The sequence below is a fragment of the Phyllobates terribilis genome, unplaced genomic scaffold (assembly GCF_046119375.1).
Source record: "Phyllobates terribilis strain yellow unplaced genomic scaffold, ASM4611937v1 Scaffold_5__5_contigs__length_657084704, whole genome shotgun sequence".
In the NCBI taxonomy this organism is placed as follows: Eukaryota; Metazoa; Chordata; class Amphibia; order Anura; family Dendrobatidae; genus Phyllobates; species Phyllobates terribilis.
This window is the reverse complement of record NW_027362765.1, coordinates 38,488,938-38,515,007: the sequence shown is the minus strand read 5'-3', so window position 1 is coordinate 38,515,007 and position 26,070 is coordinate 38,488,938. Positions and strand designations below refer to the sequence as shown.

General features: G+C 48.0%; 1 protein-coding gene and 1 long non-coding RNA gene across 3 annotated transcripts in view; one reads left to right on the top strand and one right to left on the bottom strand.

The window, feature by feature from the left end:
- Positions 1–6,609: 6,609 nt before the first annotated feature.
- LOC141270708 (uncharacterized) lies at positions 6,610–22,203 on the bottom strand. Of its 2 annotated transcripts, XR_012321731.1 has the most exons (4): positions 22,140–22,203; positions 7,890–8,030; positions 7,675–7,821; positions 6,610–7,593 (listed from the first exon to the last, which is right to left on the bottom strand). It is a non-coding gene; the product is annotated as an uncharacterized lncRNA (long non-coding RNA). The 2 variants fall into 2 exon arrangements; XR_012321730.1 differs by having other exon boundaries at positions 7,675–8,030.
- LOC141270632 (uncharacterized) overlaps positions 22,204–26,070 on the top strand; it is a 29,982-nt gene continuing 26,115 nt past the window's right edge. The window contains exon 1 of the mRNA XM_073680707.1: positions 22,204–22,292. The gene's annotated coding sequence lies outside the window, so the exon portion shown is untranslated. The remainder of the gene's footprint in view (positions 22,293–26,070) is intronic.

Sequence of the window (26,070 nt, the reverse complement as noted above, 5' to 3'; positions counted from 1 at the left end):
AGATCACCAAGAAAACTGTTTCTTATTTCTAATATTTTTTGCAAAAATTGTTCTTTTTCCATAATAAACGTAAATTTGTTTGATTTTCAGTATAGTCTCCATCAGTTATTGAATTATCACCTTCTACATGGTTTTCCCCTCCCCCATGACAGCACACCTTGAGAGAGAGGATCCGCCCCACCAAGGACAGGAAACCGTCTGAAATAAAAGGGCGGTACCTCTCCCTCTCTTCAGTTGGTTTCCTGTCCTTGATGGGGAACCTGTCTGGAAGTAAGAAGACTTACCTGGGGCTGTCCCGGTGTGGAAGAGCGGGCACTGGCCTGTGCACCGGGTTCAGTATCCCAGAAGCGCCGTCCGCAGCTTCCCCTGGGGTCTCTGCGCCGAGCGGGGCGCACGCGGTGAGGCAGGCTCTGTCCTCCCGGAGACCGCGGCGCCGTCCTCCCCCTGCAGTGTGGAACGCTTCCGGGTGTGACGCGCCTGACGGCGCAGGGCACGCTGGGAGCGGCGCGCTGGGTGACGTCAGGAGGCGGCGCCGATCCAAGATGGCGGCGCCCATCGGAGCGTCCCAGGCCGTTTTTTTTTTTTTTTCAACGGAGCTCCGGCCTGAGGAAGGGGGAGGGCCCACAGACCGGAGGAGGCTGGATGGCCCTATATTTAAGGGGGGGGGAGCTATCCTGGAAGCGTGGTGCGCTTCTGAGACATGGCTGATCCAGATAGCCAGGAGCAGCAGCAGCTTACCCCCCCACCTCAGCAACAGAAAAAGCAGAGGGATGCATCGTATACAGACAGCCGCTCGAGTAATCGTAGTGGCAGCCGCAGGAGTAAGGCTTCGAGTGCCTCGGGACCATCCAGAATGGAATCATCGGTTCCGCGACAGCCTCCGAATCCGGTACCCGTTTGTGACCTCCGAGGGTGAGTGAGCTTCGTTAATGTCACTGGTTAATAACGGGAAGTCTCTTATGTGCTTCCTTTTTTTAGGAGCCTAAGAAGAGTAGTGCCAAGCAAAAGCATAGAATGTGTGCCCTTTGCCAAGCTTCTCTCTCAGTAGAGTGGCAGAAACCACTTTGCCAGGGCTGTGTGACCAAAACCATAGCTGAGAATTCCCAGGATTTTGCTGCAGATTTAAAGTCCATAGTACATGCAGAAGTTCAGGGGTCCCTGAAAGGGTTCCTTAGAGGGAAGAAAAGGCCCCGTAGAGAGGTTTCCCCCGTCTCTGATTCCTCCCAGTCCGAGGAGCAGTGGGATTCATCGTCCTCTTCCTCATCGGGGGGCGGTAGACCCTGCTTCCCCATTGAGAATACAGACAGACTGGTTAGGGCAGTAAGATCAACCATGGGTCTGGAGGAAGAGAGAGCATCTAAATCCCGGGAGGACATCATGTTTGCGGGCTTGGGAGAGAAGAAGAGACGCTCATTTCCGGTTAACAGTAAGATTCAGGGCCTCATTGACCGGGAGTGGAGGAGACCTGAGAGATCAGGGGCTTTACCCTCCTTCTCCAAAAGAAGGTACCCCTTCGAAGAGAAGGATGCGGAACCTTGGGATAAGATCCCCAAGGTGGACGGGACTGTGGCAAGGTCATCAAAAAGATCTTCCCTGCCCTTGGAGGACTCTGGCGTCCTAAAAGATGCCCTGGATAAAAGAGCTGACTCCTTCCTGCGCCACACGTGGGAGGCGGCGGCAGGTGGCCTAAAACCAGCGGTGGCTAGCACTTGTGTGGCGAGGTCCTTGATGGTGTGGCTCCAACAGCTGGAAGACCAGCTTAAAGATAAAAAGGTCTCCAGACAGGCAATACTTGCAGAGCTACCTCTAATACAAACAGCATCGGCCTTCCTGGCCGACTCTTCAGCTGACTCGGTCAGACTGTCAGCTAGGGCAGCGGGACTATCCAACGCAGCCAGGCGGGCCTTGTGGCTCAAAGGTTGCCCAGGCGACCTACCTTCGAAACAGAAACTGTGCTCCCTCCCATGTGATGGTAGACTCCTGTTTGGCCAAAAGTTAGAAGACCTGTTGGAAAAAGCAGGCGATAAAACCAAAGGGTTCCCGGGATTTTCGGGGGAACCAAGAAGATTTAGTTTTCGGAGGAGAAAATTTAACCGGGGTCGTCCTCCGGGAGACAAAAAGAAATGGGAAGCCAAGTCCAAAAAAGAATCGGGCTACATGTTTGGAGGACCATCCTCGAGTTCGAAGAGATCCTCCCAATGACGCCAGGCTGGAAGTGGGTGGAAGGCTTTCCCACTTTCTTCCAGCTTGGGATGCGATAACAGCAAACCCCTGGATTCTGAAAATTATCAGTGGGGGCCTGAAGATCCGGTTCAGCCAGACCCCCTGGCGGACCTTTGTGGTTACCCCCCTACGAAAGGTCCAGGAAGAACAATTAGCCCTGGAAACAGAAGTGTTAGAGTTAGTAGGAAAGCAGGTCCTTCTCGAAGTACCAGCAACACAGAGAGGGAGGGGGTTCTATTCCCCACTATTCATGATAAAAAAAACAAACGGGTCCTTAAGGACCATCATCAACCTCAGGAGTCTGAACCAAGTAGTAGAAAACCAGACTTTCAAGATGGAGTCAGTAAGCTCGGCAGTGAAGCTCTTACATCGCAACTGCTTTATGGCTGTAATAGACTTGAAGGATGCATATTATCACGTCCCAATCCATCCGGAGTATCAGAAGTATCTGAGAGTAGCCCTGTTTATTCAGGGGAAGCTGAGGCATTTTCAGTTTGCTGCCCTACCCTTTGGCCTCTCCATTGCCCCGAGAATATTTACGAAACTAATAGCAGAAGTGACAGCCTTCCTACGGATCAAGAATGTAGTGATCGTGCCATATTTAGACGACTTCTTGATAATAGGGAAAACAGAAGCCCACTGCTCCAGTCAGCTCCTAGTGGTCACGGAAGTGTTGCATCAGCTGGGGTGGTTAGTAAATTTCCAAAAATCAAGACTAACCCCCTCCAGGACTCAGACCTTTCTGGGTCTAATCCTAGACTCTCGTCGCCAAACCTGCTTCCTCCCAGAGGACAAAATCTGCAGGTTGATTGCATTAGTCTCGAAGGCCATTCAAGCTCCAGAGATGTCTCTGAGAGAGGCAATGTCCCTCCTGGGTTCTATGACGGCCTGTCTCCCAGCAGTAATGTGGGCCCAGGGGCATATGAGGCGGCTTCAGTGGGAGGTCCTGTCAGCACAGAGGTCCTGCAACGGGCATTTAGAAGGCAGGCTCTCTCCCCACAAGTAGTAGATTCCCTTTCGTGGTGGACAGTCAGGGGAAATCTAACCGCAGGCGTTCAATGGTCCAGACCAGTAGATTGGGTAATTACGACCGACGCAAGCAGTTCCGGATGGGGGGGTCATCTGGCAGAACTCGCAATACAGGGTCACTGGGCTTACCATGAGGGGGGAGCATCCTCAAACTTAAAGGAGCTTTGGGCCATAGAAAGATCCCTCAGGGGCTTCCTCCCTCACATCCAAAATCACCATGTCCAGGTCAGGTCCGACAACCGGACAGCAGTAGCCTATGTGAATCACCAAGGAGGGACAAGGTCACGCCCTCTGATGGTGGTGGCAGACAGGATCCTTGGTCTAGCAGAGCGAAACCTCCTATCCCTCAGCGCCCTTCACATAAAGGGGATAGAAAACGTGAAAGCAGATTTTCTAAGCCACCATACCCTAAGACAGGGGGAGTGGGGGTTGAACCCGGAGGTCTTCCATCAGATTGTCCAGTTATGGGGGCAGCCAGACATAGACCTGTTCGCCACAAGGGCAAACAGAAAGGTGCAGAGATTTTGCTCCCTAAATCCGGCAGAAAATCCCCATGCCGTAGATGCCCTCCAGATTCCTTGGGGGTTCAGGAAGGCCTATGCCTTTCCGCCATTAGTGATGATTCCAGTAGTGGTGAGGAAGATCCGGGAGGAAGGCGCCAGGGTGATTTTGATAGCCCCTTTTTGGCCCAAGAGGCCTTGGTTCTCTCTGCTTCGGCTAATGTCGGTGTCAGATCCCTGGATTCTACCAGAGAGGCCGGACCTTCTCATGCAGGGACCAGTATTCCATGCCCAGGCCAGGGGGTTCCATCTTTCGGCATGGAATTTGAGAGGTCGCTATTGAGTAGCAAGGGGTTTTCACCAGGCTTAGTTTCTACTTTATTGGGGAGCAGAAAACCAATTACAACTAAGATTTATAGCAGGGTTTGGGGTAAATTCCTAGAGTTTATAGATATCCCGCTATCGAGCTAACCTCCGATCAGAGGGATCCTGGAATTTCTGCAAAAGGGGCGGGACCTGGGTCTAGCTACAGGGACCCTTAAGGTTCAAGTTTCAGCTTTGGGAGCACTCTACAATTGTAATCTGGCTGGGAATAGGTGGATCTCGAGGTTTATCAAGTCCTGTGCCAGAGCAGGACCGGTTAGATCCTTGGGTGTTCCTCCTTGGGACCTGAACTTAGTCTTGAACGCTCTTACTAGTGAACCATTTGAACCTCTACACAAGGTTTCTCCAAAAATTCTCACCCTTAAGACCATCCTCCTAGTGGCCTTAACGTCAGCCCGTAGGGTGGGTGATCTGCAGGCCCTTTCGGTTAATCCTCCTTACACACAAATCTTTGAGGATAGGGTCACCTTGCGGCCAGATCCAGCATACCTTCCCAAGGTGGTATCTAGATTTCACCGTAGTCAGGAGATTGTGCTACCCTCGTTCTGCAGCAATCCCAAGAACCCAGGGGAAGTCAGGTTCCATAGCCTAGATGTTAGGAGGTCCCTGCTACAGTACATTCACATGACTAGTCTGTGGAGGAAAGACGGTTCTCTGTTCCTGGCCTTTCAAGGGTGTAGGAAAGGTCACGGGGTGTCCAAGGGTACCATCTCTAGGTGGCTCAGGGAGGCCATTTGCTTAGCCTATACGTCCACAGGGGTTCCAGCCCCGGACAATGTGAGGGCTCATTCCACCAGAGCCGTTGCAACCTCCTGGGCAGAGAGAGCAGACGTCTCGATCGAGCAGATATGTAGGGCTGCTACTTGGTCTACACCATCCACCTTCTTTAAGCACTATCGGTTGGATCTATCCTCTTCTGATCTCACCTTTGGGAGAAGGGTACTTCAGGCGGTGGTCCCTCCCTAGGGTGCTCATAAATTCTCCAAAATTCTCTCAAGGTGTGCTGTCATGGGGGAGGGGAAAACACCAAGGTTACTTACCGGTAGCCGGTTTTTCCTGAGCCCATGACAGCACCCGTAGTTTCCCCCCCTTATTTTTTCTATGTTTCTCACACCCTGGTGTGCACTGTTTGCGGTGGTGTGTATATGTATATTGTGGTGTTGGTTATGTGCCTAACCTGTTTAGGGAGGTCCTCTCAATGCTCTGTAAACAACTGAAGCGAGGGAGAGGTACCGCCCTTTTATTTCAGACGGTTTCCTGTCCTTGGTGGGGCGGATCCTCTCTCTCAAGGTGTGCTGTCATGGGCTCAGGAAAAACCGGCTACCGGTAAGTAACCTTGGTGTTTTCTGGTCAATCGACAACTCACAAGTGTATGTAAGTGTATGACAGCCACAACAAGGCTAGAACAAGGCTATCATACACTTACGTTGTGACCGTTAACTCTGATTATACTCAGTCAGAAGTAGTGGTCACAAGATGGCATTGCCATGCGGCATAGGGCCCAGTAAACGATGCTTCACACATCCTGATGTTTCAGGTATGGAAAAAAACGTACCTGAGATGTTCGCGTGGAACTATTTTGCATACGTGTGTGGCACCTCTCACACGTATCGGTGCCTGGGAATCTGCGGTACAATAGCGCTCTTCCCAAGTACTGGGTACTGAAGGAATCACTCACCATTGTCCCTTGCTTGTGCTGTGAGCAGTACTAGCAAGGGACAATGTTGAGCGTAGTATTCATCCCGTTTTTTCTAAACTGTGTGAACATGACAAAAAAAAAAAAAAAATTCAAATCACCTGGTTAGAGGCGACCACACACGTTCATTAGCAGAGTAATTTACTCGCTGCAGGGAGCGGTCCCCTCACCTGCACTGAGGTCAGCGGCCCACTGTTTTTTTATTTTTATTTTTTTAACACCAACCAAACACATAGAAAATTAAATAGCTGTAGTTGGTACAAAATATCTATTGTACTGGAGAATACATGCCATGTATAGACCATTTTTATTTCTTTATAAAAAATTAACACAAATTTTTAAATATAATATTATTTTAGAACAAAACTGGAATATAAATGACAAACATTGTCATTGTGAACTTGAAATACAAAGTAATACAAAAAAACATAATAAACTAATGACATTGTCATTAAACATAAAGCAAATTATTAAAACTACAAATGACAAACATTGTCATAAAACACAGTAAACTTTTCCAACAGGAAAAAAAACTATTTTGCAACCTGTCAACAGTTTTGATCCATATAAAGTACGGCCAGCATCTGTAGGCACTTTCTGTCAGTAGGATATAAAACGAAACCCCTTTTATTAAAATCATCTACGCCATAATCCAGTTTGATGAGTGTCGCCGGTCTTGGTCTGACAACTCCTCCAGACCCGCAGAGGCTGTCCTTCTACATGTGGATGATGCTTCTTGTATGGTGGTTAAAGCTGGCGCTCTTTCGACCCTCCTTAGCACAGAGAAGCATCATCGACATGAAGCAGGATGGACATGACAAGCAGAGAGGAGGCACCGGATCAAGAACTGTGACACATCTGCCTGGAGCCTGGTATACGTGACTATAATAAAAGGTGTTTTTTTCATGCAGTCTTTACAGCTTTCCAAAATGGTGGATATAAGGACCTATAGGTGCTGGCCATAGTTTCTATGGTCCAAAACTGGTGACAGGTGGAATACCATTTTAATGAAATTGATGGTATTCTGGGTCATACCCATAACTGGGGACCATGTCCAGGGAATAACTGACATTTGGGGAGGGGCCAGCACGATGCACAGCAGATCCAGGGGGCGGCGGGTTGACATAGAAGCCGGCCGCCTCCCCACCTTTCGGCCGATAGGCTGCTGTTTGGGGATGTCGATGTGGTACTCCAGATGATGGTGGTGGTCAAGTTGGTTGAAATAAATTGAACAGACCATTTATTATGGTCTGCCCAGAGGAAACAGGCAATGGGCTCTCCAGAGCCATGAGCAAAGAGGTGCTCGCCATCTAATTGCCGTGGAATTGCCCGAAGCTGACCTGCAACCGCTGTCACGAAATGGTCGAATTCATCCTCCCTGTTGGTCCTGTCAATTAGATTCAGGGTGTGAGTAGTCAAGGCATGAACATCGCTCACACCCTCTTGGCCTTTTTGTTTTTTTTATTTCCCTTTAGTTAGGGCCCTTCTTTGTGCCACTGGACCGGCAGTGCCAGTGCCCACTGTGGCCCCTGACGCAACAGCAGCATCTGTACAGCAGCGGCAGAAGCAGCAGTGGCAGAAGACGGAGTAGCAGAGGCTGAAGTGGAAGCAGCAGTGGCTGAAGTGGAAGCAGCAGCGGCGTCAGGATCAGGAGAGGATGTCAGGAAGATGTCATCTGATTCCTGGCGTGCTGCAACCTCCATGTTGACCTTCTCTTCCTCACCCTCAGCTGGACTAGCAGCAGCAATATTTCCCTCCGTACTGTGAGAAATAGAAAAAAACATGCATGTTAATAAAAATATACATTTAAAAAAAAATAATGAAAAATTATTATAAAATTACCTCCGTAAACTGCGGCTGGTGGCAATGAACCCCAGCAGATCCGCATAAGGCACTTTCCATTTTCATCCCCCCAATTGCCGTTTTTCCCCAACTGGGCCCTCACGTAGCTGTCTGTTACTGACCGCCATCTGTTTTTTACGCCCTTTTCTGCAATACAAAACCAATGTTTATTTACTGCATTTTGGACATCCAAAAAGATATATATATTTTTTTACCAATTTCATCCTGCACGGCTTTCGAAGCTTCCTCAAATTCAGTATAAAATGCTTTGAAGACAGAGTTCCAGCACTGATCCCACCTCAGTTTGTCCTTTAGCTAGGACTTGCAGGATCCCATATCTCTTCATATTGATCCTCCTAAAATGTATAACGTAATGTCATTAAAACAATGTCTAACCAAAAATGTGTGTATATTATACATACATATGCATGTATATATATACAGTGGGTACGGAAAGTATTCAGACCCCTTTAAATTTTTCACTCTTTGTTTCATTGCAGCCATTTGGTAAATTCTAAAAATTTCATTTTTTTCTCATTAAAGTACACTCTGCACCCCATCTTGACTGGAAAAAAAAACAGAAATGTAGACATTTTTGCTAATTTATTAAAAAAGAAAAACTGAAATATCACATGGTCATAAGTATTGAGACCCTTTGCTCAGACACTCATATTTAGGTCACATGCTGTCCATTTCCTTGTGATCCTCCTTGAGATGGCTCTACTCCTTCATTGGAGTCCAGCTGTGTTTAATTAAACTGATAGGACTTGATTTGGAAAGGCACACACCTGTCTGTATAAGACCTCACAGCTCACAGTGCATGTCAGACCAAATGAGAATCATGAGCTCAAAGGAACTGCCCAAGGAGCTCAGAGACAGAATAATTTCTGCATTACGCAAGGTTCCTAAGAGCACAGTGGCCTCCATAATCCTTTAATGGAAGAAGTTTGGGACCACCAGAAGTCATCCTAGACCTGGCCGTCCAGCCAAACTGAGCAATCGTGGGAGAAGATCCTTGGTGAGAGAGGTAAAGAAGAACCCCAAGATCACTGTGGCTGAGCTCCAGAAATGCAGTAGGGAGATGGGAGAAAGTTCCACAAAGTCAACTATCAGTGCAGCCCTCCACTAGTGGGGCCTTTATGACAGAGTGGCCCGACGGAAGCCTCTCCTCAGTGCAAGACATATGGAAGCCCGCATAGTTTGCTCAAAAACACATGAATGACTCCCAGACTATGAGAAATAAGATTATTTGGTCTGATGAGATGAAGATAGAACTTTTTGTTGATAATTCTAAGTGGTATGTGTGGAGAAAACCAGACACTTCTCATCACCTGCCCAATACAATCCCAACAGTGATATATGGTGGTGGCAGCATCATGCTATGGGGGTGTTTTTCAGCTGCAGGGACAGGACGACTGGTTGCAATTGAAGGAAACATGAATGCGTGTGCTCCTGTTGCAGAACACGGTTGCCATACGTGTATCACACACTCGGACACGGATATCTCCGGTACCGGAGATATGCGGACGCGTGAAACCGGACAGCCTATGTAGGAGTATTCACGGAATGAACCTACATATGCTGTACAGTACATGAACCTGCGTGCACCGCTATGCCTGTTCATTTAAATATTTTACAATTTTTTTTACGTCGGCTCCCGTGTAATTTTAATACCCAGCAGAGGGAAAGCAGACGGTTGAGGGCTGATGCTGGGAAGTAGCCAATAGTCATGGCCCCTTCCCTGGCTATTAATACCAGCCTGCAGCTCTTTGCTTAGTCTTTTCTGGCCTTTTTTACAGGGAGACCCCAGAAAAAAAAATGACGTTGGGTCCCCCTATAAATTGTAACCAGCAAAGGCTAGCTTCTATGGGATTTTCTACTTCCTGGATTATGGGATGCTCATGGGATGCCATTCCCACCCACTGAGGTCACTTCGTATTTGCTGCGTTTTTGTGAAACAAGAATGCAGCAAATGCACAGCAAATGCGCAAGTATTTTTAATACTTGCTGATTTGATGCGTTTCAATGGACCTCAATAGGTGCAAATTCGCTGTGGGATCACGCTAGAAATGGTAATGCTGCATTTTTTAACATAATGCGAATCCAGGGCGGAAATTTTCGCATCATGTGCACAGCACATCCGGATTAGCATTGTTCTCGCAGCGTTTCCGCAGCGGGAAAAACTCAGCGAAAACGCATCAAAAACGCTACGTGTGCACATAACCTCAGACGTTCTGATGACCAGAGCGCAGACAGGAAAGTTATAAAAAAGCTACAAACTGAGTCATTTCAAGGTAAGAAAAATGGATGTTATTACTTCTTTTTCTAAGCAAAGTAGACTAAGATTTACATCTTCAGATAAATCTAATTTAGAAGTTTTCTGGCTTAGCTTATATGCAGAATGTGAAATGGAAATCTAAAGTTAGATTCAGGGATGGACTGAGGCTGAAATTCAGCCCTGGCATTTCAAATCACACAGGCCCATGCTGTCCCCGTCCCCGAGCACCAGATGGGGATATATTACTAATATTACTGTGCCTGGAGAAAGTCAAGCTTTAGTAAAGGACCAATATTTCTAATAATACCAATAATAATACTATATAAGATTAAATAATTATAATATCAAAATACTAATATTGCAATATTAAAGACAAATGCAAACAAACCTTAACCAAATATTAGCAGCATATACAATATTGATAATACCATTATACTAATCGTTAAAGGGGTTGAGGTTAAAGTCCTTGTAACTTCAGACTTCTGAATCCTCATAGCACACACTTTGAGGATTCTCTGGTGCCAGCATTCATGTGACTGCGATTTTCACACCTCCGGCCACGTTCCGACTAATCGTACTCGGCTTTGCTAATTTCACTTGTATTGAGCGAGGCTATGCACGTCTAGTTAGCACGTGAGCGCATGTATGCAAATCGCATACTTGCGGTCGCATGATCAGGGGCATAACTACAGTAGGTGCGAGGGTTGCAATCACACCTGGACTCTGGAGCCTAGGGGACCCCAAAAGTTTATTTGGCCTATAGGAAAAGACCAATGCTATCAAAGACTTATAATAATACTCCCATGGCCTGCACCGGAGAATCCTCACAGCACCCGAGCTCTGTGAGGATTCAGAAGTCCGCAGTCACATAGAGTCACTGCAGACTTTAAAGCGCACCTGTCAGCAGGATTGTGCCCAGTAAACTACATACACTGTCAGGTGGGCACCATTACACTGATTAAAATGATATCTTGGTTGATGAAATCTGTCCTGTGGTTCTTGTGTAATCTTTACTTTCAGTTTGGAGATAATGATATGCTCGTGCTTCAGGGTGGGCCTGTGGGCGGGGCTTTATATGGTGCTCTGCTCTCATATTCAACTGTATGTCTTCTGACAGGTCACTGTGCCATCCATGACCTGCCTCCTATTTTACATACTGCATATAGTATTGTGGGTTTCTAAAAAAAAATTTCACCCATCAAAATGGCACCCACTCTCGCGCATACGCAGTATCATCTATTGCTTGCTGCGCATGCGCGAGCGCCATTTTCATGGGTGAAATTTTTTTTTAAAAGCCCACAATACTATATGCAGTATGTAAAATAGGAGGCAGGTCCCGGATGGCACAGTGTAATCAGTGTAACTGCGCCCACCTGAAAGTGTATGTACTTTACTGAACACAATCCTGCTGACAGGTGCGCTTTAACTTCAAGCTTGGACAACTACTTTAACCAAAAACACTGTACTAAGACTACCACCATTTTATTACCACCATACAGTGACTATATAATGGTAATATCAGATTTACACCAATGCTCTGCAGTGGTATATTGTGCATTGTGCAGGTTCTCACAAGTGACAAAAAACGCTGGTTGTTGTCATTCATTTTCCCTTTACTTTTGCATTCGGTCCAGACCAACCTGACCTCTACTTCCATCCATTACTCGTCCATACAAAATGTAACATACAGACATCTTCACTTTACTGATTTACCAGGATCCTCCTCACTTTCTACCACCTCTACAAAAAACACAACTTGTGACACCTTATAAGAATTCCACTGTGCCTCCTTTAATAATGCTCCCCCTTGACTTCTTATAACGACCCTCTACCACCTTATAATAAAAATGTCCCCTGTGCTTTCTTATATTAATAATAATGACTCCTAGCTTCCCCTAAAATGATAACAATCCCCCCATTGTGCCTCCTTATAATAATGACCCTCAGTGCCTTTTTATTGTAATAATGCTCCTGAGCAGGGGCGTGCATAGAATTAACAGGCGCCCCATAGAAAAAATCCTATATGTCACAGTCAAAGAAGAGCAAATCTCCAAACATTTTAAGAAACGGAGAAAGAAATGTATTGCAGCACTTAGACAGTTATTTTGCTCCTACTGAATCCCCTAAGTGGTGTCATTCACTATGATACCCCTTTCATGAACCCCGCAGAGTATAATGCACCCTCACAGCATGATTGCCCCACAAGCCTTACACAAAGTATGATGTCCCACAGCACCCTGCACAGTAAGATTGTCACCACAGCCTCCCATACATTATGGCATCCACCACAGCCCCAATATACAGTATGAGAGGCACTACAGACCCCCACACAGTATGATGTTCACCAAAGCCTCCGTACAGTAGGAGGACCCCACAACCCCCATACAGTTTGATGTCCCCATAACCATCCCATACAGTATGATGGTCACCAACCCCGCCAACATAGTATAATGTACCCTATAGACCTCCTCCACATAGTACAATGTCCACCACAGCCACCCTGTAGCATCGGCGTCTCTGCCTCCTGCCAGGCAGAGACGCTGTCCCTCTCACCTCCCCGCTCCCCGTGCGGCGTCCTCCTGCGCTCCTCTTCCTGCAGCGGCCAGCGCGCGTTCTTTCCCGGGCACTGTGCTTAGGGCACGCGCTCCCTCTCTCTTAAAGGGGCCGCGCGCGCCGCCCTAAGGAGTCCCTGGCCAATAGCCAGAGGACCTCCCATATTTAAGGCACCTCCGGAGGGATGTTCGTCAGGTCCTGCTTAGGCTCAGGCAGAACCACCTCTATGCTAAATACGAGAAGTGCCTCTTCAAACAGACCTCTCTTCCATTCCTGGGCTATGTTATCTCCCAGACAGGCTTGCAAATGGATCCCGAGAAACTCTCTGCTGTCCTAAAGTGGCCCTGTCCGGTGGGGTTGAAGGCGATTCAGCGATACCTGGGCTTCGCCAATAATTATCGTCTCTTCATTCCACACTGCTCGTCCCGGACGGCTCCCATATCTGCGCTCACCCGTAAGGGGGCAAATCCCAAGGTATGGTCACCCGAAGCCGAGGAGACCTTCCTTTCCTTAAAACTAGCCTTCTCCTCTGCCCCAGTACTGCACTGTCCGGACTGCAATAAACAATTCTACCTGGAGGTTGATGCTTCCTCCTCCGGAGCCGGTGCGGTGCTCACCCAAAAATCTTCTTCCGGGAGAATGGTAACCTGCGGCTTCTTCTCCAAAATTTTCTCCTCATCTGAGCGCAACTACTCCATAGGAGACCGAGAATTGCTAGCCGTCAAATTGGCGCTGGAGGAGTGGCGCTACCTGCTTGAGGGGGCTCTATACCCGGTGATCATCTATACGGATCACAAAAATCTGGCATATCTCCAGAATGCCCAAAGACTCAATCCGCGTCAGGCCCGGTGGTGTTTGTTCTTTGCCCGCTTCGACTTCATCCTAAATTTCCGCCCGGCGGACAAGAATGTCAAAGCCGATGCCTTGTCCCGATCCTTCATGTCCTCCGATCTAGAGGAGGAGCCTGTGCACATCATCGATCTCTCCAAGGTGATGAATGTGGCCCCCTTGGATGTAACTCGTCTTCCACCCGATAAGACGTTTGTAGCGGTGCCAGACCGTGAGAAGGTTCTTCGCTGGGGCCATTCTTCTAAACTAGCTGGCCATGCTGGCCAAAAGAAGACCTTCCAGCTCATTACCCGGCATTACTGGTGGCCTACCCTGCGTAAGGATGTGGTAGATTTCATCTCAGCCTGTTCATCTTGTGCCCGCAACAAAGTTCCCAGACATTTACCAGCCGGTCATCTCCTGCCTCTTCCCGTACCTGCTGCCCCGTGGCAACACATTGCTATGGACTTTATTACCGATCTCCCTGTTTCTGCCGGTTGTACAGTCATTTGGGTGGTCGCGGACCGCTTTTCTAAAATATCCCACTTCATTCCTCTGCCTGGCCTCCCGTCTGCATCTGAGCTAGCTAAGGACTTCTTTCACCATATCTTTCGTCTCCATGGCCTACCCCTCCACATCGTGTCAGATCGAGGGGTTCAGTTCACCTCACGCTTTTGGAGAGCTACCTGTAAGTTGCTGGATGTCACCCTGGATTTCTCCTCCGCTTACCACCCTCAGTCCAATGGTCAAGTAGAGCGGATAAACCAGATCCTTACCAGCTACCTCCGGCACTTTGTCAATGCCCATCATACTGATTGGGTGGACCTCCTACCATGGGCCGAATTCTCTTATAACAATCATGAGAGCGAATCCACTTCCAAATCCCCGTTCTTTATTGTCTATGGCCAACACCCCCGGATTCCGTTTCCTGTCTCCGCTTCTGTGGACAACCCTGCTGCGGAGTCCCTGGTCAGTGATTTTTCCACTATTTGGGAGAATACTAGGTCCGCACTTCTTCAGTCTTCCGAGCGGATGAAGAGATTTGCTGACAAAAGACGTCTGGATCCGCCTCAATTCCGTCCGGGAGACAAGGTTTGGCTCTCCTCCAAACATGTGCGGCTCAAAATACCCTCCTACAAGCTGGGCCCTCGGTTCATCGGTCCATTTGAGGTCCTTAAACAGATCAATCCAGTGGCCTACAAGTTGAAGCTTCCATCCACCCTACGCATTCCCAACTCCTTCCACGTATCTCTCCTCAAACCTGCTGTCTTTAACTCTTTCTCCAATAATTCAGGTACTCCTCCTGCTCCGGTTGCTGCTGAGGACGTTTTTGAGGTAGAGAATATTCTGGCCACCAAGAGGGTAAGAGGGAGAACCTTTTTTCTGGTGGATTGGAAGGGGTTTGGCCCAGAGGAGAGAACTTGGGAACCCAGGGAGAACATCCACGCCCCGCTTCTCCTTGGAAAATTTCTTGCCAGCCTAAAAAAAGAAGGGGCGTAAAGGGGGGGGGATACTGTAGCATCGGCGTCTCTGCCTCCTGCCAGGCAGAGACGCCGTCCCTCTCACCTCCCCGCGTGGCGTCCTCCTGCGCTCCTCTTCCTGCAGTGGCCAGCGTACGTTCTTTCCCGGGCACTGTGCTTAGGGCGCGCGCATGCGCGCTCCCTCTCTCTTAAAGGGGCCGCGCGCGCCGCCCTAAGGAGTCCCCGGCCAATAGCCGGAGGACCTCCCATATTTAAGGCACCTCCTCCAAAATGGAGGTGCCCGAGCAAAGTTGTTGCACAGTTACTTATCTCTGCTTCAGCCCTCAGGTTCCGCTGCTAGCCTGACTCCTCGTCCTACCTGCCAGCCTGTTATCTGCCCGTTACCTGCCTAGCCTGCCAGCCCGCACACCTGGAGCGCTCACCTGTCACCTGCCTTGTCTGACAGCCCGCTCACCTGGGAGCACCCGCCTGTTACCTGCTGTGCCCGTCAGTCCGCTCACCTGGGAGCGCTCACCTGTTACCTGCCTGGCCTGTCAGCCAGCTCACCTGGGAGCACCCGCCTGTTACCTGCTGTGTCCGTCAGCCCACTCACCTGGGAGCACCCATCTGTTACCTGCTTGCCTACCTGGAGGCTCCGCCGTCACTTGCTGTGACCACCTGCCTGGTAAACCTAGAGACTACTACTTGCTCTGCTGTCACGTACCGTGACCACCTGTCAGCTAACCGGAGACTTCTGCCTGCTTGCTGTGACCATCCGTCATACCGGTCAGTCCCAGCCATCTGACCCGTGGGAGCCACCTGCTCTCTTACAAGGTCGTCCCCAGAGTAGCACCTGGTCCCTCTGCCCGGATCCTCCCTGGTCACGGAGTCGTTAGCCGCCGTCCGACCAGGGTCGGTTCGGGTAGATACTTAGTCACGCCCCTCTGGGTCCCTCCTTGCACCGCGGCACAGAGGTTCCACCACCCGGAACCGTAACACACCCCACACAGTCTGATGTCCACCACAACCACCTTAAACAGTAAGATGATCCCCCCCACAGCCACTACACACAGTATGATAGATCCCCCATATACTATGAAGATCCCCATAGCCCCAATACTATATGACAGTCCCCCCACAGCCCCTATATAGTATGATGGGAGGGCGTGCAGCCTGATGAGAGGGCACATGTGTAGAGGAGAGTGGCCATGCTGAGGAGGGTGAGGGGATGGCGTGCCTGACCACAAGGTAGGACTGCAATATATGAAGAGACCAGATCAGCGTTGGAACGGGAGAAGTGAGTATTTATTTATTTTTTTAATCTTGGGCCATTATACAATATGGAGCATGATGTGGGGCCATTATACAGTATGGAGTATCATGAAGGTTCATTATACCGTATGGAGCATCATGTGGGGCCATTATACAGTATGGAGCATCATGTGGGGCCATTATACAGTATGGAGCATCATGTGGGGCCATTATACTGTATGGAGCATCATATGAGGCCATTATACTGTATGGAGCATCATGTGGGGCCATTATACTATATGGAGCACTATGTGGGGCCATTATACTGTATGGAACTCATGTGGGGCCATTATACAGTATGAATGACTATGCGGGGCTATCATACAGTATGGAGCACTATGCGGGACCATTATACAGTATGGAGCACTATGCAGGACCATTATACAGTATGGAGCACTATGCGGGGCCATTATACAGTATGGAACACTATGCAGGCACATTATACAGTATGGAGCACCATGCGTGGCCATTATATAGTATGGAGCACTGTGTGGGGCCCATTATACTGTATGGAGGACTTTTTGTGCCCATTATGCTGTATGGAGGGAGGTATGGCATGGCAACATGACAGTTTTTGGCGTGCAACCAGAAAGAAGTGATAGGAATGTGGTCATACATATCGATGAAATTGCACAGTATCAGGCTGGAAAATACATAAGCAGCAATTAAGCTGTATGGCGAATTCTTTCATTTCTCATACATGAACGAAGTCCAGCTGTCGTTCACTTAGCAGTACATCTAGAAAATGGACAACGCGTATATTTCACAGCTGAAAATGTGCAACAAATAGCCCTGAATCCACCGGCTACAACGTTAACTGCTTTCTTCACGTTATGTCAAAATTACATGTTTTCAAAAACACTACTGTATTCGGACGTGCCTACGGGTTACACATGGAATGCGAGTACAAAATCATTTGAACGACGCAAACGAGGAAAGTGAGTCGACAGACAACCTGGCATATTCAAATAAACTACGATAGGTAGACTGTACACCGTGCATCCCAATCAAGATGAATGCTTCTTTCTTCGCATGATGTTGGTAAATGTAGCCGGTCCAACGTCTTTCCAGCAATTGAGGATTGTCAACGGTGTTACACATGCCACTTTCAGCAGTGCATGTCAAGTTCTGAATTTATTGGAGAATGACCGACACTGGGATATATACATTAATGACGCACGCAACACGTCACATCCAAATCAAATTCGAGCATTGTTTGCAATCACACTAACCGCCTGCTCTCCTTCATCTAACAGAGTTATGGGAGAAATATTAATCACACATGATTGAAGATATTTTCCGTCAAATACGCAAGGAAAATTCAATTATGAAAGTGGATTTTACAGCAGAAATCTACAACGAAACGTTGATAATCATTGAAGATTTGTGCTTAGAAATCGCAAACAAAGTCCTCAATCAATGCCATCACCGAATCGATCTGCTGCTGCTTCGTTCAATGTAGAAATCTTTTTCTTAGATACGCCAGGAGGAACTGGTAAAACGTTCCTAATTAGATTGATTCTGGCAGCAATTCGATCCCAAAATGACATAGCGTTAGCTCTTGCGTCGTCCGCAATAGCTGCGACATTGCTACCAGGTGGAAGAACTGCTCATTTCGCTTTGAAAATGCCATTGAACATGCAATTCGTTGAAACTCCCACGTGCAACATTTCCAAAGCATCCGGCATGGGAAAAGTATTACAGAAATGCAAACTTATTGTTTGGGATGAATGCACAACGGCGCACAAAAAAAATCGCTCGAGGCTCTTGATCGATCATTGCAATATTTACGTGGAAACATCAGACCATTTGGGAACGTATTTATATTGCTTGCAGGAGATTTCAGGCAAACATTACCTGTAATTCCTCGATCAACACCTGCGGACAAAATAAATTATTGCCTAAAATACTCTACACGTAAAGACATTAAAATTAACTACAAATATGCATGTCCAGCTGCAAAACGATCGATCAACTGAAAAATTCTCATGTCAATTGCTGGAAATTGGGAAAGGAAAGGTGCCGGTTGATCTGACCTCAGGACAAATTTCATTGCCTCATAACTTCTGCAATGTAGTGATGTCAAAAGAACAATTGGTTGAAAAAATATTTCCCAATATTCAAACCAATTTTAAGAATCACGGTTGGTTGAGTGAAAGAGCTATTCAAAGACGTCTACGAACTTAATATTATTCAGTCTAACATTCAAAGCGAGGCAATCACATACAAGTCTGTCGACACTGTTGTGGAAGCAGATGAAGTGGTTAATTATCCAACAGAATTTTTTAATTCATTCGATCTGCCAGAGATGCCACCGCACGTACTGTAATTGAAAATCAGCGTGCCAATTATCCTGTTGCGAAATATCAACCAGCCAAAGCTTTGCAACAGCACGCGGCTTGCAGTAAGACAATTAATGAGCAACTTCATTGAAGCAACAATCTTGACAGGACCTTTCAAAGGTGAAGATGTCCTCATTCCTCGCATTCCTATGATTCCAACGGATATGCCATTTCAATTTAAGAGATTGCAATTCCCAATTCGATTGGCGATTGCAATCACCATCAACAAAGCTCAGGGCCAATGTTTAGAATTGTGCGGTTTAAATCTAGACACGGATTGCTTCTCACATGGACAATTATATGTTGCGTGTTCTAGAGTCAGCAAACCAGACAATCTCTATATCTACAGAGACAATGGAACAGCAAAAAATATTGTATACCCACAAGCATTGTGAAATTACATATTTTAGAAACGTTGCGCTTTCTCTTTTCTTTCTTTCCATTTAACCAGACTGAGCCACAGCAACGCATGGCTGGGTACAGCTAGTGATAAATAAAAGTCATCATGTCCTGGGTAACATGGAGCGGCAGGTAGAGATTCCTAAATGAGAATTACATTGTCTGTAAATGGTATAAGAAGAAGCATTCACAGAAGAATAAACAGAATTGTTCTCACAAGTGTACATTCTTTTCTCCGAGCGCTCGTTATTTGGAGGCCTAATCTCCTAATTCGACCTCTGGTGAACAGGCAATCTGACTTTGGATCAGAGCAAAACAGCTACAGGATCATACCTGTTAATGTGACACTGACATAAGCCACTTAAACCATGCTGCTGGTATGGTCTAAACAGGCTACCATAGCTGGCAGACCTGGAGAATGTCATGACGACCTCGGTTTGCCATAGCAACGATCGGACCCTCGCCATGATGTCGCAAGGGTGCTGATCTGAAGGGAGAAGGAGCCCCCCTCTCTCTCTCAGCCTCCTAAATGCTGCGATCACTATGGATTGTGGCAATTCATGGGTTAAACAGTTGAAGTGGTGCATGCACCGCTCCAGGCTGTAACAGCCGGAGATTGGCAATTACTTACGCCGAACTCCTAGCGGTGATCGCACGAGCAAAGCTCCTGTGCCACCATGACGTAAACTTACGTCAAAGTTAGTGAACGGGTTAAAAATGCAATGCCGCCATATAGTAGTCGTCCGGCAACTGGTAATGATTATCTCATTTGTGTGGTCTATACAAACGTCGTACACGCAGCTCCACTCCACACCACATACTTATACACACACGGCTCTGCTCCGCACACCTCTTACACCAGTGTTTCCCAAACTCCAGTCCTCATGGACCCCATCAGCTCATGTTTTCAGGATTTTCTTAGCATTGGCCAGGTGGTGGAAGTATCATCAAGGCATCAGTAATTCTCTTAGCTGTGCAGCACTATAGAAATCCTGAAAACATGACCTGTGGGGGGCCATGAGGACTGGAGTTTGGGAAACACTGTCTTACACACCCGGCTACATACATGTCATACACACACGGCTCGACTCCGTACACGTCATACACACACGCCTCGACTCCGTACACGTCATACACACACGGCTCCACTCCGTACATGTCATACACACACGGCTCCACTCCGTACACGTCATACACACACGGCTCGACTCCGTACACGTCATACACACACGGCTCCACTTCGTACACGTCATACACACGCGGCTCCACTCCGTACACGTCATACACACGCGGCTCCACTCCGTACACGTCATACACACGCGGCTCCACTCCTTACACGTCATACACATGCGGCTCCGCTTCGTACACGTCATACACACACGGCTCCGCTCCGTACACGTCGTACACACACGGCTCCGCTCCGTACACGTTGTACACATTCGGCTCCGCTCCGTACAGGTCGTACTGACACGGCTCCGCTCCGTACACGTCGTACACATGCAGCTCCGCTCCGTACACGTCGTACCAACACGGCTCCGCTCCGTACACGTCATACACACGCGGCTCCACTCCGTACACGTCATACACACACGGCTCCACTTCGTACACGTCATACACACGCGGCTCCACTCCGTACACGTCATACACACGCGGCTCCACTCCGTACACGTCATACACACGCGGCTCCACTCCTTACACGTCATACACACGCGGCTCCGCTCCGTACACGTCATACACACACGGCTCCGCTCCGTACACGTCGTACACACACGGCTCCGCTCCGTACACGTCGTACACACACGGCTCCGCTCCGTACACGTTGTACACATTCGGCTCCGCTCCGTACAGGTCGTACTGACACGGCTCCGCTCCGTACACGTCGTACACATGCAGCTCCGCTCCGTACACGTCGTACCGACACGGCTCCGCTCCGTACACGTCATACACACGCGGCTCCACTCCGTACACGTCATACACACGCGGCTCCGCTCCGTACACGTCATACACACGCGGCTCCGCTCCGTACACGTCATACACACGCGGCTCCGCTCCATACACATCATACACACACGGCTCCGCTCTGTACACGTCGTACACACACGGCTCCGCTCTGTACACGTCGTACACGCGCGGCTCCGCTCCGTACACCTCGTACACGCGCGGCTCCATCCGTACACCTCGTACACGCGCGGCTCCGCTACGTACACCTCGTACACACGCGGCTCCGCAACGTACACCTCGTACACACGCGGCTCCGCTCCGTACACGTCATACACACGCGGCTCCGCTCCATACACATCATACACACACGGCTCCGCTCTGTACACGTCGTACACACACGGCTCCGCTCCGTACACGTCGTACACACACGGCTCCGCTCCGTACACCTCGTACACGCGCGGCTCCGCTCCGTACACCTCGTACACGCGCGGCTCCATCCGTACACCTCGTACACGGGCGGCTCCATCCGTACACCTCGTACACACACGGCTCCGCTACGTACACCTCGTACACACGCGGCTCCGCAACGTACACCTCGTACACACGCGGCTCCGCTCCGTACACACGCGGCTCCGCTCCGTACACGTCATACACACGCGGCTCCGCTCCATACACATCATACACACACGGCTCCGCTCTGTACACGTCGTACACACACGGCTCCGCTCCGTACACGTCGTACACACACGGCTCCGCTCCGTACACCTCGTACACGCGCGGCTCCGCTCCGTACACCTCGTACACGCGCGGCTCCATCCGTACACCTCGTACACGCGCGGCTCCGCAACGTACACCTCGTACACAAGCGGCTCCGCTCCGTACACACGCGGCTCCGCTCCGTACACCTCGTAAACGCGCTGCTCCGCTCCGTACACCTCGTACACGCGCGGCTCCGCTCCGTACACCTCGTACACGCGCTGCTCCACTCCGTACACCTCGTACACGTGCGGCTCCGCTCCCTACGCCTCGTACACAGGCGGCTCCGCTCCGTACACCTCGTACACGCGCGGCTCTGCTCCGTACACCTCGTACACACACGGCTCCGCTCCGTACACCTCGTACACACACGGCTCTGCTCCGTACACCTCGTACACACGCGGCTCTGCTCCGTACACCTCGTACACATGCGGCTCCGCTCTGTACACCTCGTACACGCGCGGCTCCGCTCCTTACGCCTCGTACACGCGCGGCTCCGCTCCGTACCCCTAGTACACGCGAGGCTCTGCTTCGTACACACGCGGCTCTGCTACATCCACACTGTAAACCCCTCCTGACCCCACACATAACCTTCACCTCATCCAGCACCATGACAACCAGCACAGCAGAGTCCTGCATCCACTGAGGCCCCTGATCATGTGACCCCTGACTCCTCCCCTCCTGTGACCTCATCACAGGTCCTGTGCGCACAGAACAGCCATATATGTGGTGGCGGCTCTGCAGGTGGAGGTATGTGGAGATCCCCCATTACTGGGTGCAGGCCGCATTAATCCCTTCAGCGCTGAGACTGTTTTGATGCTTTTCTGTTGCCACTTTCTAAGAATTACAGAGTTTTTCTTTTCCTCTCATTTGATACACTTAGCTCCCAACCGTCCTGTATTCGGTGGGATTGTCCTGATTTGAGGGCTCAGTCCTGCGTCCCGTCACGGCACAGCTGTTCTCTTGGCCTCATGGCTGGCGTCAGCCTCCTGGCAAGTGCCGGTACCCTGAGGAAGTGGGGGGCCCACTCGCCATCGGGGTCCCTGGTACGCTGTGAGTCGGGAGAGCCCGGTGCCAGTGCCCACGAGTGGGCCCCTTCGCTTGCTCAGGGCCCCGGCATTTTCCATACTTGCCTCTCCTCGATCCTCCACATCTCCGGCATGTTTAGCGTCTCCTGACTCTGTGACGTGTCAGGGCAGAGGGCTTGCTGACGTCACTACAGTGCTCCCTCTGCTCTGACAGTGCTGAGTGCGGGAAGACACTGAGAAGTCCTGACCTGCCGCCAGCGAGGAGAGGTGAATGTTTTATTTTTATTTTTTTTATATATGGGGCCCATACTGTACAGTCCTGCTCATCGTTATTGTCAACCATGAAGTTTAAGTACATAGTGTGGAATATCTCCTGAAAAAAAATGAATCAAGTGAAACAGTTTTTTTATATAGAGACTAATGTTAAATACAAAAGAGCAAATGATAAACAATAATTGAAAATAGAAAACAATGGAAGGGAAAAATAGAAAAACCTAAAGCTTGCTGTGTCACTGGTATTGGCACCCTTTACATTAATTTAGTATAGAAACACATTTTGACTCACCTGTGGTAAATCACAAAAGAGATTCTCCTGTAATTAATTGTCCGTTCCCATGTGACATGAATTAGCCAATGAATGATGACTTCATTGTTTTAAAAAGTCACATGGTAGGCCCTGTTCCTTTGTCACAATGATGAAGAGTTTGGAGCTGTCTGAGGACATCAGAACTGCTATCATTAGCAAACACAAGACTTTCAAAGGGTATAAGGCAATCTTCAAAGACCTTGGTATCCCAGTTTCAACAGTGCGCAATGTTAGTAGAAGTTTTCCAAGCATTGAACCGTCAAGTACCTCCCTGGACATGGGGGAAAGAGGAAAATTGACGAGGTGTTTTCGAAGGTTGGTGCGAATGGTAGAAAAAACACCACGTCAAACATCCAAAGACCTGAAGGCCAATCTGGAACAGTCTGGGGTCATGGTTTCAACAAGTACCAGACGCCGCACACTAAACCAAGCAGAGTTTTATGGGCAAAGGCAAAGGAAGAAACCATTGCTGAAGAAAAAAACATAAAAAGGAACAACTGTTCTTTGCCAAAGAGTACCTTAACAAACCACAATCCTTCTGGCAAAATGTTCTGTGGACAGATGAAACAAAAATAGAGCTTTTTGGCAATGCAAAGCAACAGTTTGTTTACAGACGGCGCAATGAAGCTTATAAGGAAAAGTACACCTTACCAACAGTTAAGCATGGTGGAGTTTCCATAATGCTGTGGGGCAGCTTTGCTGCGTCTTGTACTGGAAGCCTTGACCGTATCACAGGAATCCTGAAATCAGAGAATTATCAAGAGATTTTAGAGCGAAATGTCCTACCCAGTGTAAGAAAACTTTGAGTCGAAGATCATGGGCCCTTTAGCAAGACAATGACCCAAAGTACACATCCAAAAGTACACAGGAAAGGTTGAAGAGCAAAAAATGGACTGTTGTAAAATGGCAAGCAATGAGTCCTGACCTCAATCCCATTGAAAATCTTTGGGGTGAGCTGAAATCTGCCATTTGGAAAAAGAACTGCAAACATTCAAGAGCTTGAACAAAATGCAAAGGCAGAGTGGGAGAAAATGCCAGTTGAGAAGTGAAAGAAGCTTATAGATGGCTACAAGAAACATTTGGAGGCTGTTTGCAATGCCAAAGGGTGTGCAACCAAGTATTAATTAGGGGTGCCTTTATTGCTGCACATGCTGTTTATTCTGTTTTTTCTTTGAAATTGCAATATGGAAGTTCAAAAACAATGTTTTATTCAGGACTCCTAAAATATATAATAAATTGAGTACAGTAGTTCAATGCTGTTTGTGGAGAATATTTTTTCATAAGAATTTGGGAAAGTTATGAAATGTCCTATAAATGTCTGTCCTATTCCTGATCTAAGGGTCTAGACTTTTAGCTGAGATGAATCTGTGCTACAGTAAATTTATCACTTAAACATGAGCCATGTATGAGGGAGTAGGAGTTGGAGTCATGGAAATTGAGGAGTCGGAGGTTTGGCTTACCAACTCCACAGCCCGAGTTTTATTGTTGTATTACTTTGGACCACTAATTAAAAAATCCTGAGGATATAACTTTGGTACATTTCCATTTATTTCTGAAGATCTTGTACAGTCTATGAAAAAAATGAAGGGGTGCCAATAATGGTGAGCAGCATAGTAACATAGTTTTTAAGGTTGAAGGAAGACTAAGTCCATCTAGTTCAACCCATAGCCTAACATGTTGATCCAGAGGAAGGCAAAAAAAAAACCATGTGGCAAACACTAAGCTCCCCATTGGGGAAAAAAATTCCTTCCTGACTCCATACGGCAATCAGACTATTTTCCTGGATCAACGCCCTATCAAAGAATCTAGTATATATAACCTGTAATATTATACTTTTCAAGAAAGGCATCAATGCCCTTCTTAAATTTTAGTAGTGAATCACTCATTACAACATCATGCGGCAGAGAGTTCCATAGTCTCACTGCTCTTACAGTAAAGAATCCGCGTTCTGTGATTATGATTAAACCTTCTTTCCTCCAGACGTAGAAGATGCCCCCTTGTCCCCGTCTCTGGCCTCAGAGTAAAAAGATCAGTAGAAAGGTCTTTGTACTGTCCCCTCATATACTTGTACATAATAATAAGATCACCCCTAATCCTTTGTTTTTCCAAACTAAATAACCCCAAGTGTAATAACCTGTCTTGGTATTGCAGACCCCCCAGTCATCTAATAACCTTGGTCGCTCTTCTCTGCACCTGCTCTAGTTCAGCTATGTCTTTCTTATACACCGGAGACCAGAACCCAGTATTCTAAGTGTGGTCGCACTAGTGACTTGAGTAGAGGTAAAATTATGTTCTCCTCATGAGCATCTATGCCTCTTTTATTGCATTCCATTATTTTATTTGCCTTTGCAGCAGCTGCCTGACACTGGCCACCAAACGTGAGCTTGTCGTCCACCAATACACCCAGGTCTTTTACAGTTACAGTTTTGCCCAGTGTTCTACAATTAAGCATATAATTATACATTTTATTTCCTCTACCCAAGTGAATTACCTTACATTTATCCCCATTAAAGCTCATTTGCCATTTATCAGCCCAAGCTTCTAGTTTACATAGATCATCCTGTAATATAAAATTGTCCTTCTCTGTATTGATTAACCCTGCAGAGTTTAGTGTCATCTGCAAATATTGAAATACTACTCTGTATGCCCCCTACAAAGTCATTAACGCTAGAACGCATACCTGGGGCCTCGCAGGCCCGCCCTGTTAATTGTTTTCTATTTTCTGCAAGATTACTTTAGTTAGAATTTTGAAACTCTAGGTATTCCTCAGGTATATAGTTGTTTGTCATTTTTTTTGAGTTATTCCATGTTATTTGCACACGGGCCTAAAAGGCCCCATGTATGTGAAAAAGTAGATTTTTATGGTCATGCGTTCTAGGGTTAATAAATATGTTAAAAAGAAGCGGGCCCAATA